The sequence below is a fragment of the Peromyscus californicus genome, unplaced genomic scaffold, assembly GCF_007827085.1.
Source record: "Peromyscus californicus insignis strain IS unplaced genomic scaffold, ASM782708v3 Scaffold_14__1_contigs__length_90479793_seg_1, whole genome shotgun sequence".
In the NCBI taxonomy this organism is placed as follows: Eukaryota; Metazoa; Chordata; class Mammalia; order Rodentia; family Cricetidae; genus Peromyscus; species Peromyscus californicus.
The window spans coordinates 7,318,357-7,338,079 of NW_026294435.1; the positions used below are offsets into that span (position 1 = coordinate 7,318,357).

The following is a 19,723-nucleotide window of genomic DNA, read 5'->3' on the forward strand; positions in this document are numbered from 1 at the left end:
ACCATGGGTTGAATATTTGTGTCCCCCAAATTCATGTTGAGACATCATCTCCAATGTGGTGGTGTTTGGGGATGAAGTCTTTGGGGGAGTATCAGCTCATGAGTGGGATTAGTGCCTTTATAAAATGGACTCCAGAGAGCTCCCTCAGACTTCTCCATGCAACAACACAAGCTGTTGTCTGGGAACCAAGAGTTGGGTCTCACCAGACACTGACTACCAACAACCTGATTGGGACTTCAACCTCCTTAACCATGGGGAATAAATGCTGTGAATTAGAAGGCACCCAGGCTGTATTTTGTTATTTGCCTTAATGGATTAAGATAACTTAAAAACAGCTTAGAGAGTGATGGCAGCATTTTTTAAATTAATTAATGAATTATAGTTATTTTGTTGTTTAAGAATTTCATGCATGCATTAATACATTCTGAATATATCTTCCTTTACCTGCTAATTCTTCTGTCCCCTTACTACTTTATTCTCTCAACCACATGTCCACCCTCCATCCATAGCATCATAGCACATTCTTGCACTATGAAAGCTAATCAGCAGGGATGAAGCTTCCAGGTAGATACCAGCTTAATTTCCCCAGGTCTTAATCTTCAGAAATAGGGTTAAATTAAAGAGAGTAACAAAGAACAATGACCTGAGTCTAGGAGACAGGATGGGTGTGCTGCAGAGGGCAGCATGTAAGCCAGGCCCTCTGGAGCCCAGGGGAACATGAGTGGGTTCCAGATGTCAGTCACTGAACTTCTTTACACTGTCGAACTTCAGTTTTGCTTTGGTCTGACTGTAACTGCGCTGGTTCTTTCTTCTTGGAATAGAATGGATGCAACTTAGTTTTCATTTTACAGGAGCCCCCACAGTAAAGGGATTTTGAACTTCTAAAGAGACAGAGTTCTAGATAGGCTTTTGACAGATATTTTAGAGACTTTGGGTATTTTAGAGAGGCTTGAACTCTAAAAGGAACTTTTGGTGCTTCATTTACTTTTTTGGATTTTATTTATTTTTATTTTATTTTTATGAGTGTTTTGACTGAATGTAGAGGCCAGTAGAGGGGACCAGATCCCATGGGGCTGGAGTTCCAGATAGTTGTGAGTCACCTTGTGGGTGTTGGGGACTGAATTTAGGGCTGAGCCATCTCTCCAGCCTCAACTTTTGGATGCTTTAGAGAGACTGAACTTTTGAAGCATTTGAGGTTTTAAAGACTGTGGAACTTTTAAAGGTTGTAATATTTTATGTTGTGTGGTGATATTTTATTTGTGCTCTAATAAATAAAGCTTGCCTGAAGATCAGAGGAAACAGCTAGCCATTCATTATAAGTAAACACAAAAGTCCTGCAACGTTAGCACACACATTTAATCCTATCACTTGGGAGGCAGGGATATATCTAGATCTATGTAAGTTCAAGGCCACACTGGGAACAGAGCTAGGTGTGGTGGCACATGTCTTAAATTCCAACACTAGTTAACATGGAGGTCTGGAGGTTCGTACAGACAGACAGGAAGTGACAGAGCTGGGCAGGAAGAGGAAGTGATGTAACTGGAAAGAGAGAGCAAATCAGATGGCAGAACAGCAAGGCATATAGGTGTGGGTAGACAGGAAGTATCTCGCTTTTGGAAGCTGTGGAGTTGGTGAGGTGAGGTTAGCATGTGGCTGTTCCTATTCCTCTGGTCTCTCTCGGGTTTTCATCGCTATATCTGGCTCTGTGTTTTTTTTATTTAATAAGACTGTTTAGAAATTTGTCTATAATGTTGTGATATTAATATTAACATGACATACAATCCTCAGTATGAAAAACAAAACAAAACAAACAGCCAGGCATGACGGTACATATTTTGTAATCCTAGCATTTTGAGAGATGAACTAAGAGGATCAGGAGTTCAAGGCCAGCATGAGCTAGAGAGTTAGTGGGTAGCCTGAGATACATGAAACCCTATTGGGGACAGGGGAAACAGAAACATTTTCCAAGTTAGTGGAGAAGAAAAATAGATTTTTTTTCATACAATATATTCTTATCACAGTTTTGCCTCCTTCAGCTTCTCCCAGATGCTCCCCTCCTTCATACCTACCCAAATCCATGTATTTTTTCTCCCATTAGAAAATAAATAGGCATCTAAAATAGAAAAAAAATAGACAAAGAGAAAGCACAAGAAACATATAAAGACATAAAGATGCACACACAGAAATCCTATTAAAAACACGAAATCAGAAACCACAGTATGTTGTTGGTTGTTTTCTGCTCTTTTGGGGGGCCTGCCACCCAGCTTCCAAATAAATCACACATGGAGGCTTATTCTTAATTCTGCATGTCTGGCCTTAGCTTGACTTGTTGCTAGCCAGCTTTCCTTAACACATCTGTCTTTTGCCTCTGGGCTTTTCCTGTTCTCTTACTTCTGTAAATCTTACTCTTACTCTGTGACTTGCTGTGTAGCTTGGTGGCTGACCCCTGATGTCCTCTTCCTTTTTTTTCTTCTTCTCCCTTTCCTCCTTCTATATATTCTCTCACCTCACTGTTGGTCATTCAGTTCTTTATTAGACCATCAGATATTTTAGACAAGCACAGTAACACAGCTTCACAGAGTTAAACAAATACAACATAAATAAAAGTAGCATACCTTAAAATAATATTCCGCAACAGTAGTATATAAGCAAAAAACCTCTAAAGTTGAAAAAAGCTCAGACAAAGCATTATGAGACACAAAAAACTCCACAAATACCATCAAGTTTGGATTGTATTGGGCAGCTTCTGTTGGGCATGGGAACTGCCCTTAAGTATGGTTTGTATACCCAGTGAGATTCCCTTGTAGAAAATTATTTTTCCTTTGGCAGCAGTTATTTATTGGAGATACCCTCTAAATGAGGGATAGTGGTTTGTGTCCTCTTCCCCTGTAGGCCATGGAACCCCATTTGTCCCTGTAGATGGGGGAAAATACAGAGACCCACAACTGGACAATGTGCAGAGAATTCTCAATTCCTAGAATTACCCTTGAAAGAAGCAGGCCCTGTGCATGCTGCCACAGTCTCTGTGAGTTTATGTTGTGTCTGAAGGCATTGTTTCTTTGGTGTCTTCCATCTTCACTGGCTTTTATAATCTTTTGGCTTTCTTTTTCACAGTTTCCCAAGCCCTGGGGGAAAGGATTTGATGGAGACATGCCATTTAGGACTGAGTGTTTCAAGGTCCCTCCTTCTCTTCACATTGCCCAGTTGTGGGTCTCTATATTTGTTCCCATCTATTGCAGGAGGAAGCTTCTCTGATGATGGCTGAGCATAGCAGAATGCTGTTGTCATTTTATTGCTACATTCCTTTTGCAGAATAGTAGCAGTCGTTTTCTCCTAGGTCCCTGGGTCATCTCATCTCAGGGTCCTGGTCACCTGAATAGTGTCAGGGATGGGTTCTCACTCATGGAGTGGGTCTTAAATCAGATATTGGTTGATAACTCCCACAAGCTTTGTGAGCTGCTGCACTTGTGCATCTTACAGGCAGGTCACCATTGTAGACTGAAGCATTTGTAGCTGAGATGGTGTTTACCTTTCTCCTCTGCTAGCATGTAGAGTTATCTTCCAGCACCATGAACACTAGTTAGCAGGGGTGAAGGCTCTAAGTAGGTACCAACTTAACTTCTCTGTATTCAGTGAATTTTGTAGGTGCTGTCTTCAGCAATGGGGATTGCGATAAGTTTCAAGAGAAAACAACAACCTTGGCAATAGCCTGGGTTGTTTGGGGGTTCCCAGAGGGCCCTTTTGGCCAACAACTCAATTAGCTATAACTTAGTCCTGGCACTGGGGATTCCATTTGGTGGAGAGAGATGTTTAGTTGGGGCTTTGCCTCCCCCATTAATTGGTGATTCTGTTTAGGTTTCTTTAATATATGTAACCTACTGTACCCCTCAAATGTCCCTTAGTTTGAGTTGTTCTTCCTTGTATTCCTTCCTTCAGCTGGCTCTTACTGCCTCTTCCCCATTTGATCCTCGCATTGCAGCCCCCGCCCATCTATAACTATCTATCCTATCTCCCCTTCCTGGGGAGATCCTTCTCTCCCCTCTACTCCCTTACTCAGTAAGTGACTTCTGTGGTTCCATGGATTATAACCTGCCAAAATGCACAAAGAAAATCCTGTGGGGCCTCAATCCTGTACAAAGAACTTCAGGCAATTGAGGAAGGCTGAGAGAGGGAGAAGTGGCTTTCCCACGGAAGAGCAAGTTGCCCAGGGCTAAACAGCCCTGAGAGCATACATACAATACATACAAGTAACATGATATGGGCTCAATAGGTGATATTTGGGGAAAATATGTATATGTAAATACATATGTGCATGCAATAAGAATAAAAAAGAGGCCGTGAATTTGAAGGAGAGTGGGGAGGGCATATGGGAGACTTGGAAGGTAGAAAGGGAAGGGAGAAATGTAATTAAAATATATTATCAAAATAAACAAAATATATGAAAAAAGACAGAAAAAACCCACTAGGAAGTTAAAAAAAAAATAAAATCACAGTCAGTAACTGCAGAAGTTTGAAGCATACTATTAATACATTTAATATAACCAACATATGGAGGAAGCTGCTTCCAACAGCAGAGTGCACATTTCTTTAAAATGCACATTGAACATTTATAAAAACTAACATGCAGTTTTTCATAAAGCAAACTCTAGAAATATCAGAAGATGAAATCATATAGAGTAGTTCTTTAGGTGGAATTAAGCTAAAAGCAAAAAGGCCACTAGGAAATCCTGACATGTTTAGCCTCAACACACACATATAAATAATCTATAGGTGAGAGAAGCATTTTGATCAGGATGACAATTGTTTGTAGTTCTTCACTGAGGGTTGAGGCTCCTAGAGATTTACCACATTCACACAGGCATGCCATTTGGGGTTGTCATTGTTCAGGTCTTGTTTAAGCAGCCATGTTGTTGAGATTTCATGGGTTTAGCTTCCCCTCATTCCTAGAAGACACAATCTCACAGCAGAACTCCTAGTTCTCTGGCTCTTAAGATCTTTCTGCCCCTCTCTTCCATGATGGACCCTGATCATTGGGTGTAGGATTTGTTTTGTAAATGTATTAACTGGGGTCCAGCTTCCCCCATGGTCAGTTGTCCACTGCATTTTAACTAGTTGTGATTTTCTGGAATGGTCTCTTCCTTTCGCAAAACCCAAACTAAAACCGAAACTTTGATTTGGGGTGAAAGCTGCACTTAACCATTAGTTAAAGAAAATCTGTGACCACAAAGACATAAGCAAAAATAACAAAACTATTCACAACTTCAAAACCACTTATCTCTTTAGTGTTCAGTTAGAGAAACACATTTCAAAAATCCATGTTATGTCATGCCTCAGCTTCCTTTCCTTCCTCCTTCCATGGGGTCAGGCTGACCAGAACCCCTGTCTTGGATGGCTCTTCCACATTCCCCTCAGTTGTCTATTTCCCCCTCAGGATCAGCCCCAGGCTGCATGGTTCCCTAAAGGACTCCAGCTTGGGCCCCTGGCCATACATGCAGAGGCACTGTCATGCTCGCTTTGGAGAACGAATTTCTCAGCTACCTTCTCATTTTTGTCCTTTGTTTTTTTGTCTTGTGTTTTTTTTTCTAGAATAGAAGGTTCTATGCATTTGCCTCTGTTGCTGTAGGTGGAAATCAATGTCTTACAGGTAAAATGCTTCCAGGGAAACCATCCCCCTTTGGAGCAACAGACCCCTTTGTCTGATTTTAGGTTTTTCTCTGCAAACTTCTGTCTCCCACAAGTGCTGGGTCGGGGACTAAATGGCCATGTTTAATATGCAGCTAATGCAGGTTTCCCCTCCAATGGCAGCTGCCCCAGTAGGAAAGCCCTTTGGAGCCCCATTAAAGGATTTGGCTCAGTTCCTTCTCACTATGTGTGCAATCCTTTGGTACTTCCAAAAGGTCCTTAATGAAAACACTCAACCTTGCTAACAAAGAGGCCAACACAATTGATCATCTTGGCAGATTTTATGGACCCACTCTTAAAGTTCAAATACTCCTGATGGAAGGAGCATCCTCAGGTGAACAAATACACAAATCTTTAGGAATGCAAGTATCTGAAAGAGCAAGCTCTTCATTTTCTGGTCAATGATTGTCAAATGTGAGTGTATACCAGAATGACCCACAGGATCTGCTAAGGCTCAATTTTAACTGGACCCCTCCCTAAATATTTCTGATTCAATGAGTACTAGGGGCTAAATTATGTCAATTCATATTGCAGCACTAACCTCCAATGTGCTGTTTGGGGGCAGAGCTGTTAGGAGCTAATTAAGATTAAATCAGATGATGTGGATGGGAACACACACCCCAGAGGGCACAGAGGAAAGCTGTGTGAGGTGAGAATGCAACCTGACTGTGGCCAGCCTTCTACAAGTCAGGAAGAGAGGCCTCATCAGAAGGCATGACCTCTGAGGGCACTGTCATCTTGCACTTCGGTATCCAGAACTTTGAGAAACTAACTTTCTGTTGTTTAAGCCCCCAGTGGGCCATATTCTGTTATGATGGTCTAAATGTCCTCACAGTTGTCTGGGAAATGGCTGGCTACCTTCACCTTCATTTGAAACACCATTCCTGTGGTTACAGCTGACTTAGGGCTCACACTTGGAAAACTCATTGCAGAGCTCACTGTCCATAGGCCACTTGATGGCCTTTATGACTTTTTAATAACTTTTTAAAATTATCCCTTTGGAATTGAAAGGATGGTCTTGAACTTAGGAGTCAACGGCTTGACTGGGGAGATAGCTGTGATGGTAAAGCAGTTGCCTTACAAGAATGAGGACCTGAGTTCAGATCTCTAGAACCCATGTAAAGCTAGGACAGTATGTGCATCTCTTGTTATAGTAATCTTGTGCCAAGATGGGAGAAAGAGAGGGAAATCTCTGGCCACTCTTGGGCTAGCTAGCCTGGCAAATGCAGTGACAAAAGACAAAGAGACTCTGACAGAAGTGTGAAGGCAAGGGCAAACACCCAAGGTTGTCTTGTGACCGCCATATGTACACAGTGGCACATGTGCTTCTGTGCACACACAGAGATGTAGCTGGAGCTTTCTCCAGTTCTGCCAGGGCCCGCAGCCACTTAGACCCAAATAAACACACAGACGCTTATATTATTTAAACTGTTTGGCCTAATGGCTCAGGCTTCTTGCTATCCAGTTCTTACATCTTAAATTAACCTATTTCTATTAATCTATAAGTTGTCATGTGGCTTGTGGCTTATTGGTACTTTGCATCTTACTTCTCATGGCGGCAGCTGGCAGCATCTCCTGACTCAGCCTTCCACTTCCCAGCATTCTTCTCTCTGCTTATCCCACCTATACTATGCTTCCTGCCTGGCTACTGGCCAATCAGCATTTTATTTATCAATCAATCATAGCAACACATTTTCACAGCATATAGAAAGAAAGAAAGAACAGCTCCTGCCTGTTGCTTTTCATGGAGCAATATGCTCTGCTATCTCTGTCACCTTCTTCCTGCATCTTACAAGATGAACCTGTAGGATGTTGGTACCATGCTGGGTAGATACAGTGTTCCCAACAAAAGCAGCAAAAACTAATGCTGTACTTTTTCCAACCACAAAGGAGAATTTGGGTTTTTTATCTAGATGTGGGCCAGAGGTAATTTTTCAGTTACATAAAATTGTGTACCTGCTCTCCATTCTGGCATTAGAAAAGTAAAATATTACTCAGGAGCTGGAAAAGGACATTAGGTGATGTGTCACATCTGATTCTTATGTCTCTTTTGATGTATAACTTGTATCTTGGATTTTATGCCATCCAACAGATGCACCTGTCTAGACTCTGACATCTCCAGCATCAGCTTCTACTTCTGGACCAGCGTTGGCCTCAGATTGCTGAAGGTGTTAGAAGTGTCAGTGTGAGAGTAGATTGCACTTCAGTATTCCCGCCTTTCCTCCTTTTTCCACATGTAAGTGCTTGATTGGGCAGGACTTACTGATCTTTGTCACCTCAGCAGTATTTTGACATTTGGAGAGCAAGACTGGGTTTAGTAATACATGTTAGTAGAAGGAGAAGCAGGTGTTTGCCTCCTTTGTGTGTTTTTCTCTCATCTCTTTCAACATTAATTAACAAGAAAGCAGATCACATTCACAGAGGCCACAGACTTTTTCATGAACTGATTTTGGGGTTGACTTTTATTTGTTTGTTTTCATTTCTTTTTCTTTTTTTTTTTCTTTTGGAATAGGTTTTATGTAGCCCAGGCTGGCCTTGAATTTGCTAGGGCTAACCTCAAACTCCAAACTCTCCTTCTTCCTTCTTCTAAGTGCTGAGGTTACAGGTGTGTGCCACCATGCTTAGCCAAGGCTTACTTTAAAATCTTGTTTTATGTGAGTGTGCATGTGGGTGCTTATGCCACAACACCATATTGTGCCATGTGGAGGTCAGGGGACAACTTGTGGGAGTCAATTCTCTCCTTGTACTGTTACTGTTCAGGTCATCAAGCAGCTGTTATTTCAACCAAACAAGAGTAAAGACCATTACCCACATTCTTTGGTCATATTAAGGTTTATTTTCTGTCCGACAGGGCTATCTCTCTAAATCAGGGTTTTAAAACAGCATCAAACACAGGAGAGGGTAGGGTTTATATTGCCCCCTAGGGTGCAAGGCTAGGGGGTTTTCAAGGGTTGGGAGATTTCCAGAGGAATTTTGGTTATGTAGGAACTTGTCTGAACATTTCAAAATTATTTGGCAGAACATCTTATCAGGGTGTATCCAAACAGTGAGTCAAGCTCCATAGGATGGGGAAGATGTCAAATTTCAGAAACAGGTAAAAGCATGGTAAACTTGAATTTTGCAGCAAACGGAAATGAACTCGTTCTGACTTTATTACAAAATGGGTTATAAGTCAGACTGATCCTTCAGCAGCAAGGGCTTTACCCCTGAGCTATCTCAGTAGCACAAACAAGTAAGCTTTTCAAACATCCTTCCTTTCATTCCCTTCCCTCCCCTTCTATTCTCCTCCCTCCCTCCCTCCCTCCCTCCCCCTCTCTCTCTTCTTTCTTTCTTTCTTTCTTTCTTTCTTTCTTTCTTTCTTTCTTTCTTTCTTTCTTTCTTTCTGAGACAAGGTCTCACCGTGTAGCTCTGGCTGTCCTGGAACTTGCTTTGTAGACCAGACTGGCTTTGAACTCACAGAGATCCACCTGTGTCTGCCTTCCAAGTGCTGGGATTTAAAGGCATGAGCCTCTACAAGTGGCTTCCCTTTTTCTTTATAGATGAATTTTAGCATCCTTATGGTGATACAGGTAGATGCCACTAACTCTTGCTGAATGATTTCATATATATAATATAATATATAATATCTTGCATGTTCTTATCACAAAAATAAAAATTATCTGAGGTGATAGGTATGTTGATTCTTCCAGTGTATACATGTGTCAGAACAGCACACTATACCACACAAATACATATAATTACTATTTGTCACTTAGAATTGAAATAAAAATTTAAGTGATTGAATCAAAGAAACTTAGGATTCAAGATAATCTTATGATAACCTTTACTGAAATATTTGCACTAGAGAAACCCAGAAGGGGGCTGCCTCCTGCATCAGTTAAAACATCATAAGGAGGAATAGTAAGTGACTTTCAACAAACATCACTCTCTCTGTGAAACTTCTGCTGAGCCCTCAGGTCAGAACGACAATGTCCCCTCATCCCTCCCCAGCCTGTCCCATGCTTCCTGTTCCTCTGCAGTGAGACTTCTAATTTATCCTTTATGCCAGTTCTTGGCCCAGCTCTCTTCCTTATTCTCCTCCGTTTTCATCTCTCGCAGAACTCCATTCAAATAAACCACCAATAATATCTTTCAGTGGGAAAGACACATGATGAGGAATAGTGAGTTTGGAGTATGTTTGTGTGTTGGAGGAAAAGCATGTAAGAGGAAAAGACAGAACAATGACCCAAAGGTAAAAACACAAGTGTCTATCAACAGAGGGATGAATAAATAAATCACAGAATTCATGCACAATGGAATATCATGCAGCCATAGAAAGAAATGAAGAACTGATAGATGTCCTAACATAGATGAACTGCAAAATCATTATGTTAAGTTAAAGGGCTAGGTACAAAAAGACATATATTTTATGATTCATCCATGACCATGATCTGAGATAGAAAAATCTACTGGGACAAAATGAAGGGCATGGTTGCCAAGGACGGGAGGTGTGGAGAAAGAAGCAACTACCTAACAGGTATGGGTTTTTCTTCACAATATTGGACATCTTTTGGAAATAGAAGAGATGGTTCTACAAAATTGGGAATGTGCTAAATGCCACTGGATTATACTTTCCAAATGGTAAATTTTATGGTATATTAATTTCACCTTAACAAAAAGTAAAGTTTTTAATATATAGTGCATATAGTATATCCATATCTATCTACATTTATATCTATATCTTTATATATATATAGTGTGTGTGTGTGTGTGTGTGTGTTTCTGTATGTGTATTGGCACACATATGCAACCACACATGTGTGGAGCTCAGAGAGCAATTTATGGGAGTCAGTTCTCTCCTTCCACCATGTAGAGCCTCAGGGACTGAAATCAGGTAGTCAGACTTGGTGGCAAGTACCCTTACCCTCTAAGACATCTCATTGACCCTAAAAATGTTTTAAAGGAGAGAATGATTCTATAAAACTTTCCATCCCATTTTCTTGGATCTTACCACTTTCATATCTTTCTATTTAATCACATCTGAAAGGATGTTTAATTTGGATACTAAGCTCCAAGGAATGGTCCTGAGTGACCTCCAGATCTTGTTATGTAATGTATTGGTCCTTAATAAAATGGCCCAAATAGCAGCAAGAATAATAAAGTCATCTGATGAGGCGGCAGTAGAGCTGGGCTGGCCTCCCAAGGAGCGCTGCCATTGAGTCGCTTTCTGAGTCCTGCTGCTGTCGCTCCCTGTCCCTGAGACTCCTGACATGATTGAAGATGACTTGTCAAATGATGTCATCCATGCAACCAGTGGAAGGAATACAGGGGTCCTTGAAGGTGGCATACAGATCGCCACGTGCCCCCAGGCTGCTGAGTCTGACTCAGTGTTGCCTTTGGCAATATAAAACAACATCATTTGTTTCTGCTGGTCTTAAACCCCCCCACCCCACTTTTCTGTATCCTTTGGTCCTCTTGGGGACTCTCTTCTCCATCCCCCACATATCTAGAGGGACCTTCCCCTCCATTATCCCTTCTGTTTTCCATCCATCTACACTATTTAAAAAGTTGACATCATACCTCCATGATGGTGAATTATGCATAAGGACTTCCTAACTACATTTCCAAGCTCTCTTCACTTTGCTGTCAACCCTCACGTATTCCCGGAGCTGCTGGCTCTTTGTAGGATACCAGTTCATTTGGTGCTCTGCCGTGGTGTCCCTCTGGAAGAGGCACCTGGCTGATTCACTCTTACTGATCCCTGTCAAGTCTTAAATCTAAATACAATCAAAAAGTATTTCTATCATCAAGGCTGGCTAGCAAATAAATCAACTAAAAACTCAGTTGTAGGGAACAAATTGTCGGTCTATAAATGTGATTAAAATTCTAGCTTTAGCTTTACCCACAGGTAAATTTCTATGTTTCTATGCCTAGAAGGATCTTAGTTGAGCCAATGGTTCACTTTGTAGTGCATGCACCTAACTTCAAAACCAGCCCACTCTTGGGAACTTATGAACCATTTCCATATCTTTCTTCCCATAGGCTCGCAATTCTCCTGCAATAGGTTCCCAGTCCATGCTAGCTAATGAAGTCACAAAGACGGGCCACCCAGTGCCTGAGAGCTGTGCTTTAATCAGAAATGGCACCTCTGTGCTTCCAAGCAACAGTGCTGGCACTTCCCTCTGTTGACCCAACCTCTGCATGCCACAGAGGCATTGTTTGCTGACCAGATTCAAGGAAGCACACCCCCAGTTTCAGGCAGTTTGTTATTGCCCTGCACCTCTGGGCTTTAGGGCTGTACACGCTCTAAAAAACAGTGCTATCAGGGTCAGATGGTCAAATTCGCTTGGATTGAACCAGCCAGCTGCTGATGCCCTTAGAGCCTTGACAGCTGTACGTGCTTTTCAAGGACTCCAGCTTCCACTGTGTACTGTATGCTTCTACCAGGCCCCAGCCAAGGACTCCAGCTTCCACTGTGTACTGTATGCTTCTACCAGGCCCCAGCCAGGACCCTAAAGAGATGTTAGAGAAAACATACATTTAGGCCTAAATTTTATAGTTTGCCCTTTTCTTCTTTTTGAGACAGGGTCTCTAGGGCAGACTGGCCTCCAACCCCCTGTGTAAGCTGAGGCTGACCTTGAACTTCTGATCCTCATGTGCTGGAATTACAGGTATGTACCACTGTACTCAGCTATGTTGTGCATGCTTGACATGTACTCTATAGCCCAGGCTACATATTCAGCACCCTAATTCATTGTTTTTTAATTCAAATGACTACATTCTGAAGGAAGAGTTTGGCAGAGTCACTGTGCCACCATTTCTGACAGGGCTCCTTGCAGGACACTGTCCCTCCAGGACGCCTGCAGGCCTCTCTTCCTAGCACTTCCTAGCTTTTTGGTGAATACTTGTCACTGACTTTTGGAAATCTCTTGGGGGTGAAGACTTTACTTTTTTGCCTAAAGTAGCCTTTGGGGAAAGTTCCTTGGTCTGTGTTCAGGAAATTTACTTTTGGGGCCGAAGTCAAAACTCTGGATGACTTTGAACACCAGATAGCACAGTGCATGGCCAGACTGCCGTTGCTCTTATCTGTGTGGCTTCTGCATCAGTGCCTCTGAGCAGCCTGGTGAATCTTTGGAAATTAGATTGATCCCAGTGAGTTAATTAACTAAATAAACCTCAGTCCAATCAACAGGCTTCTGCCGGTTCTGGGTGAGCATCTGTAAATACGCCTTTAAACCCCCAGAAGGGCATACACTGAGGAGCTCAACTGATTTTCAATCCTTTACTGCCTCATTTCCAGAGACTGTAGGGGTCAAACTGAATGCTAACAGTTTTTGATGGTTGGCACTGATAGACTTTTGGTATATCTAATCACACGTGTTTGCCCAGGGCTTTTGTGTGGCTAATCCTCAAGAATAGCTTAGTTTGCTCCCAGGTTGCTGAGACATTGTTTGGCCAACTCACTGAAGAAATTTAACCCTAACATTGGCTGTGAGAAGGAAGAATTAACCTGCCACCTTTTCCTCATTGTTCAACCAATCATTTGCTTCCATTGAGTTTGTCCTGATGCTCTGACAGCCCGGCATGTAGAATGGTGTCACTATTGTCCTTCAAGTGACAAATTTTTGACACGGTCAAACCCCAAGAGAATAAGACATTTGCAGTCTCCATGGAGAGTGATGGCTACCTCCAGATATGCAGAGCAATTCAGCAAGAGTAAAGCTTTTCTGTGTATTTAGTAATTTCCCCAGCAGATTAATTATCCATCACTGCAGAACAGAATGTTTCCAAACTTAGCAGCACACGACAATAGCTACATTTATTATGGCACAGCTTTTGTGGTCAGGGGCCCAGGTGGTTCTGGCTCTGGGTCTCATCAGAGGTTGCAGTCAGGAGATGGGCCTGTGCTCTGTCCCCTCTAGAACTGACCAGGCTGAAGCATCCACCTCCAGGAGACAGTTTCTGGGTGGCCGCTGATTTTAGTTGCTGGCAGAAAGTCTGCACTCCTCACTCTTCGGACTTCTCTGCAGGGAGCTCTGGTGTCTTCCAAGGGCAGCTGGGTTCTCCCTGTATTACTTACTTGTCTCATTGCTGTGACCAAGTAGCTGAGAAGAAACAACTTTTGGGAAGAAAAATTCATTTTAGCTCACAGTGTCATGGTAGGGATGCATGGTGGCTTGGGTTTCTGCCTTGGTGTAGGACCTTGTGGTTGGTCACATTTTGTGGCAGCAGGGACTCCTAGGGCCACAACCAGGTCTAGAACCTCCCAGCTGCCTCCAGTCACCTGCTTCCACTAGGTAGGCCTCACTTCTCAAAGGATCAGCAATCTCCTAAAGCAGTTCCACAGCCTTGGGACCAAGTGCTCACACACATGATCCCATGAAAGATACTTCACATTCAAGTGTATTGCTCCAGCTGGGAAAGGTCTTACCTTACAGGTACATGGACCTGAGCTTGGATCCTAGCACCAGTGTGCAAAAAGCCACATGTTGGAGTGTGCATTTGTAATCTCTGAGTTGGAAAGACAAAGAGATGTAGGTCCTTGGGGTTCTTCAGCCTGATGGTCTAGTTTAATTGGTGAGCTACCAGAGCAGCCAGCATCTCTGTCTCAAAAGACATGGCAGATGGCTTCTGAGGATAGTACCCAAGGTTTACCTCTGGCTTTCCACACTGTAAACTCAGAACACATCCCAAATGATTTATTCAAGAAATCAGAATTGTTGGTTATGATAGGAGGGTCATCAACTATCAACCAGGCATATCTTTTGGGTGACAGAAGCCAGGTCTAGTCTGTGCAAGGTTGGAATAAGCACAGGATCTTAGCATCAGGGGGCAGGTTGTTGGGGCTGTATTGAAGTGGGTTACCACACCTCGATCTATCTGATTACATTATCCGAGAGCAAGGGCCATCTCGGGGAGGCAGGTAAGGCATCTGTTTCTGAGACCATAGACTTCTCTGCCTCCTGGGGGCTCTCTGCAGTGTTGTCTTCCTGGCTAATTTCCACGTTTCCAGGCCTTTGGACTCCAGCACGACGTCCTCAGAATCATAACATGATGAGTTAGAAAGGTCAACCATGGTCTGACCCATTTCCCTTCTTTTATAATAAGGACCTCATGCTTTTCACAAGGTTGATCTCAGAACATTCTAAGGCAGGTTTCTTAGGATAACCTGAAAGTTAAGGGAAAGTGAAGGAACTGGGAATTGCCTCCGGTGACCTCAGTTACTGATATCCAGAGGTGGACTGATTAGAGTTCTGTTTCCTTTTCTTCCTTCTGTGTCCCCAGGCTTTGAAGTCTGCAATAATGCACATTTGCTGTACCTTTAGGCCCTGCAGTTGTTTGAATGAATAAAGAGAATCTGTTATGAATAAGAACATGGGAAAATAACAGATGTCTTTGAGGTCAGGAGTGCACAGGTGGTGAGGCCCTGATGTAGGTTTATCCCACAATATGGCCCCTGCTGTGCCCCTCCCACTTACTGACAAGGGAGACAGACATGCAAGTCATTGAATTAAAAGGTCATTCAAATCTCTCATGCCCAAATCTATCGTTCTTGAGTTTCTCCACTTCAATTTCTAGGCCAACTGCCTTTCCACAAAGAGGGGGTATTCATGAGGTCCCCTTTCCCTCATTTCCGTGGCTGTCCATCTATATATGACTTCAAGTGAGATCAGCTGAATAGAAATCACGTCATTAGACCTGAACCAGAGGTAGCTCCATTAGTAAATGTTTGCTTTCCAAGTATGAAGGCCTGAGTTCAATCCCTAGCACCCACATAAAAAGCCAAGCATGGTGGTGCATGCTTCTAATTCCAGTGCTGAGGAGGTAGAGACCAGAGAAGCCCTGCAGCTCACTGGACAGCCCCTGGTGAGCCCCCTGTCCTGGTGAGAGACCCTGTCTCAAAAGGAAAACCAAGATAGATAGCTCCTAAGGAATGACATCTGGAATCGACCTCTTACCTCACCCTCACCACATACACAAAATGCCCATCACACACCCCCTCGTCATGTACACACAAAGTAAAACTCAGGAAGTAGAGATTGGAAGGTGGGTAGCTCTTTCTTGGAGGAGTGAGACAGTGGCAAACTATCAGAATTAAGAGAGGCCTCCCTCTCCTCTCCCCTCTCCTCCTCCCCCCCACTGGCTTTGCTTCCCCTCCTTCGTCTTCTCCACCCCCTTCTTCTTCCATCTCTCCTTCCTGGTTCATAGTGATGCCTTTGCACGTTCTTTGGGGCCAGTCCCCGAGGAGATCCAGGAAGTGTTGTTGCAGGGCAAGAGTGGTATAGTTGCTAGTGTGCATGCCTTATATTTGGAATTCATTAAGCATGCTTTTTCCTTCAATATCTAAGCTTTACAGATGTTTTCACCATGTTTGGGTGGCATTTCCCTACCTATTTGGGCACAGGCCCGGGATAATCCCTCTCATAAGGAACTCGGGGAAATATGACTTGAAATAATGCAGAGTTGCATCAATCAAGCTGTTTGGCAGAGCAGCTTGAAGAAATGTGGGCACCTGACAATTGCGAACTGCTGGCAGCGAGAAGGGCTTCTGCTTCCAGCGACAGTTAGACTTTCGGCTTGTTCTTCTTAAATCACAGCAGATAGCCAGCACTGTGTGTGTGTGTGTGTGTGTGTGTGTGTGTGTGTGTGTGTGTGTGTGTGTGTGTGTGTGTGTGTGGTTTGGATGAAAGCGAGAGAAAGACAGACAGAGGCAGATACAGAAAGACAGAGACCCCCAAAAAAGACAGAGGTGGGGGGGGGGTCGTGGGCAAGAATTGTTACTCTCTAATGGACTTGTAGGAACACTTGACTACAGTGAGAACAGCATTTTGATGTGGGAGATTTGGCTGCAGTCTACTGAAATGTCAGAAAAGGTCACTGAAATGAGAAGCAGAGATCAAAACCAACTGGTTATGCAATGGGGCCAAAGAAGTAGGAAAGAAGATAGTCTCACTGAACCCTTGGTGATCATGATTCAGCATCACGGTCCATCACTGAATGGACATCGCTGAGGCCATTGGCTTGCCATGAAGAGGTCACTGTCAGTGTACCTGAAGGATGTGGCCTCAAGCCCTGACACCCAGCCCTGCTCGGCCACATGCTCACCCTGAGCACTTCATAGCTTTCAACTAACTCAGATGCAGCTGAAGGAAACCCTGAGAAACCTACATGAGTCAAGTAAGCCAGGCTGCACTCGTGACAGGACTGAGGAATGAGAAATCAAAAGCTAAACCCAGGAGAAAATCCAAGAAGCATTACCGAATCAGGAGCGGGAACGAATCAATAAAAGTTGATGGATGCTGTCAAAATCGCCAAAGGCGGGGATGCCAGCGCACTTGACTCATCCCAGACAGAAAAGGCAGAGGTTGTAGACTGTGGCTCTTGTATAATTAAGACAACCTGAATTAATTTTAACTTTCCATGGGATATTAAGGACCTCATAGCAGAAAATACATCTGAAAATGCTGAGAATTTACAAATGCCAAATTAAAAAACCATCCTGGCCACAGGCTCTGGTCCCTGTTCTCTCCTTTACAGACAATGGGACTGAAGACTAGTAGCAGTTAGCTACTCACATAGTGGGTTTCCTTGGACTAGTGAGATACCAAATAATGGGAAAACTCCAAGACTTCATTAAAGTTTGTGACTTCAGAGGTAGAGAAAGCGAAGTGTTTGGAAGAGAGCAAATTATGTAGAGGACATTACCAGGGCAGAATTCTGGTAATGTCTTCATATATTCTTTGCCCATATGTTCTCTTCCCCTCAGATGCTGTAAAAGTGCTGGGTTCCTGAAAAATAAATCACAAATGTAGGTGTTCTCTAGGTAAAGATGTGCCTTGTAGGTGGTGAACATGGTAAGCTGTCAGTCGCCATGCGTTCATGAAGATGCCATTTCTTCCACTGTGAGGAGCATCGTGGAGCCGTGGCAATGCACTTTTGTTCTGAAGGAACCAAGAAGCCACAGGGTAAGTGTGGAGCTTGCACAGTTTGAGAGGATTATCTATTGCCAGGAATTTTCCTCACTCAAGAACTTCACAAGCCAGCAGTCTGGAGAATGACCCCAGGCTGCCATGCAATGGACTACAGCCACTTTAGTTAGTTCCTGAGTGTGAGCCTTGAAACAGCAGCACTCTTCCCTCTCCCCCCCCATCTCTCTCTCTCTCTCTCTCTCTGTGTGTGTGTGTGTGTGTGTGTGTGTGTGTGTGTGTGTGTGTGTGTGTGTAAAAGCTGACTTCCAAAGAAAGGAAGAAAGGAAGGGAGGGGGAGGAGAGGATGGGTGAATGGAGGGACTGGCTTTCCTTTTCTTCCTTCCTTTCTTCCTTCCTTCCTTCCTTCCTTTCTTTCTTTTCTTTCTTCCCTCTTTTCTTTTTCCCTCCTGTGGCAGGGTTTTATGTAGTCCAGGATAGTCTCAACTTCACTATGTAGCTGGGATGACTTAGAACTTCTGATCCTCCTGATTCTACCTCCCAAGTTCTGGGATTGCAGGCATGTATCACCATATCTGGTTTTATGTGGTGAGAGGGATCAAACTCAGGGCTTTGTGGTGCTCAGCAAGCACTCTGCCGAGTCATACACATAGCCCAAAGTCTGCACTTTTCCCCTGTGGTGCTCTCACAGCTGTCCTCTACCTCCAATACAGTTCCCTGGCCTTGGACCGTCTGTCTTCCAAGACCTTCATGTGATCTTCACATGTCCACTATAGCTCTGTCCAACTCATTGTCCACACTGTAATCAGTTTGAAACACTAATCTCATCTGGTCATAACCACTTCCCCCACCACTGACCCCAATTTAACGTCTTCTCCTTTTTCTTATTGCATGGCCAGAATTATTAACTGAAGCCCCATGTGGTCTGCCCCCATCACATCCCTGCTGTATGTCATCCAGGCTGGTGCTTTCTCTCTGTACATTAACCATGCTGGCTTCCTTTAGTTCCTGACTGGTGCCACCTACATGTCACAGGGCCTTGGCATATGCTACTGTCTTTGCCTTGTCTTTCTTAGCATTCAGCTCAATAGTTATCTCCTCAGGGGATACTTGTCTGCACCCCTGGCTGACTCCGATTTTTCTCTAACAAGCCTTCATGGAACCATGGAGCACTTTTTTGTACTTATAGCAAACAGATGCATTGTGCATCAATTTCTGTACTTGTATGATGAGTGGCCATCTTTCACACCACACTGGCTCATTGTTTGTACTGTGAGGGCATGCTGGATTTGACCCATTGTGACATCCTTGATATCAACTATCTGATTTTTATCCTTTCAAATACTTGGGAGTATCTAAAACTCAAACACTTATTCATGTTATTGACCCTGTAAATTTCACAGCATAGCAGTAGAGGGTCTAGTTGCAAAAATAATAAACATTTTCTGACTCCACAACTAGTACTTTTAGGGTGGTGGTTGGTGTGGGGGTGTGGAAGTGTAGGGGGATGCATTCTATGTTTCTAACAGTTGCTTTATGATGAATAGCAAAAGTAGAGAACTGGTTATATTTAGGAGGTAGCTTCGGGTAGCAGGAGGAGGCTGACTTGGCTGCTGAGAATGCACTGAATGGATGATTCATACCTCTGCAGGTAACAGACCTTCCCCTTTCCTGTCTCTGGTGAGCTGTCTGGGGCAAGGCTTCCAGAGAAGTAATGAGAACTTGCAAGGGCTCCTCCACAAACTGGGGAAGTTCTTAGGGCTGGGACACATGCAAATTGAGTTCTTTTACAGTGAATGTTCTTAGTCCCAGGTTGGAAGTAGCCCACACTCTGATTTTAGTGGGTTTTAGGACGTTTTTATGATGAGCAAGTTTTAAGGTAAGTGAAAGCTGCTCAAAGTTTTAATTCTGTTTTATCTTGGGAAGCCTCATTAGTGATCAGAGATGGTAGATAATGCCTTGGAACCAACTGACAAAATGTTTAAAAAAGCCACCAAAAGGATTTGGAAATCATTCTGTGGCTTATGTTTTAGCTGTTTCTGTTCATACAACAATGTGTGAATCCTTTTCTAACTAACAAATATGGAGAATGGCTTCCCACGTCATCTCTACTTCTGGGAATTGTTGAATAATTG

The 19,723-nt window shown here is 43.3% G+C and overlaps 1 long non-coding RNA gene across 2 annotated transcripts in view; it reads left to right on the forward strand.

Annotated features, from left to right (window-relative positions):
- Nucleotides 1-19,723, forward strand: part of LOC128109296 (uncharacterized) — a 43,407-nt gene continuing 23,684 nt past the window's right edge. Inside the window, exons 1-2 of one of the 2 annotated variants that reach the window (XR_008217789.1) lie at nt 1-7,918; nt 12,248-12,332. This is a non-coding gene — a long non-coding RNA (uncharacterized LOC128109296). Of the gene's footprint in view, nt 7,919-9,229; nt 12,333-19,723 lie in introns of those variants that run through there. The other variant, XR_008217787.1, reaches the window with a different exon arrangement.